The sequence below is a fragment of the Arachis ipaensis genome, chromosome B4, assembly GCF_059453495.1.
Source record: "Arachis ipaensis isolate K30076 ecotype BB chromosome B4, ASM5945349v1, whole genome shotgun sequence".
NCBI lineage: Eukaryota > Viridiplantae > Streptophyta > Magnoliopsida > Fabales > Fabaceae > Arachis > Arachis ipaensis.
Window position 1 is genome coordinate 66,171,037 of NC_142439.1, and position 1,345 is coordinate 66,172,381.

The window sequence follows — 1,345 nt, forward strand, 5'->3', positions numbered from 1 at the left end:
TCAATGCCAAATAATTTGGCATTCAGCTTGATGATTGCACCAAGGTACTTGGTGACTTGCTCCTCAGTGACATCTTCATTCTCTTCAGAAGAGGAATACTCATCAGAGCTCATGAATGGCATAAGGAGGTTTAATGGAATCTCTATGGTCTCTAGTTGAGCCTCAGATTCTTTTGGTTCCTCAGAGGGAAGCTCCTTATTGATCACTGGACGTCCCAGGAGGTTTTCCTCACTGGGATTCACGTCCTCTCCCACCCTTACAGGTTCGGCCATGGTAATTAATTCAATGGCCTTGCATTCTCCTTTTGGATTCTCTTCTGTATTGCTTGGGAGAGTACTAGGAGGGATTTCAGTGATCCTTTTACTCAGCTGGCCCACTTGTGCCTCCAAATTTCTAATGAAGGACCTTGTTTCATTCATAAAACTTACAGTGGCCTTAGATAGATCAGAGACTAAGTTTGCTAATTTAGAAGTATTTTGTTCAGAGTTCTCTGTCTGTTGCTGAGTGGATGATGGAAAAGGCTTTCTATTGCTAAACCTGTATCTTCCACCATTATTAAAGCCTTGTTGAGGCTTTTGTTGATCTTTCCATGAGAGATTTGGATGATTTCTCCATGATGGATTATAGGCGTTTCCATAAGGTTCACCTAAGTAATTCACCTCTGCTATTGCAGGGTTCTCAGGATCATAAGCTTCTTCTTCATAAGTAGCCTCTTGAGTACTGTTGGATGTAGCTTGCATTCCATTCAGACTCTGAGAAATCATATTGACTTGCTGAGTCAATATTTTATTCTGAGCCAATATGGCATTCAGAGTATCAATTTCAAGAACTCCCTTCTTCATAGGCGTCCCATTACTCACAGGATTCCTCTCAGAAGTGTACATGAACTGGTTATTAGCAACCATGTCAATGAGTTCTTGAGCTTCTGCAGGCGTTTTCTTTAGGTGAATGGATCCACGTGCAGAAGTATCCAATGACATCTTTGATAGCTCAGATAAACCATCATAGAATATATCCAGGATGGTCCATTCTGAAAGCATGTCAGAAGGACACTTTTTGGTCAGCTGCTTGTATCTTTCCCAAGCTTCATAGAGGGATTCACCTTCTTTCTGTCTGAAGGTTTGAACATCCACTCTAAGCTTGCTCAGCTTTTGAGGAGGAAAGAACTTGGCTAAGAAAGCTGTGACCAGCTTATCCCAAGAGTTCAGGCTGTCTTTGGGTTGAGAGTCCAACCACACTCTAGCTCTGTCTCTTACAGCAAAAGGGAAAAGCATGAGCCTGTAGACTTCAGGATCTACTCCATTAGTCTTAACAGCATCACAAATCTGCAAGAATTCAGTTAAGA

The 1,345-nt window shown here is 41.9% G+C and overlaps 1 non-coding gene across 1 annotated transcript; it reads left to right on the forward strand.

The window, feature by feature from the left end:
- The first annotated feature begins 1,034 nt into the window (after positions 1 to 1,034).
- LOC148567748 (small nucleolar RNA R71) lies at positions 1,035 to 1,142 on the forward strand. The gene has a single exon (XR_015882426.1). It is a non-coding gene; the product is annotated as a small nucleolar RNA R71 (small nucleolar RNA).
- The last annotated feature ends 203 nt before the right edge of the window (positions 1,143 to 1,345 follow it).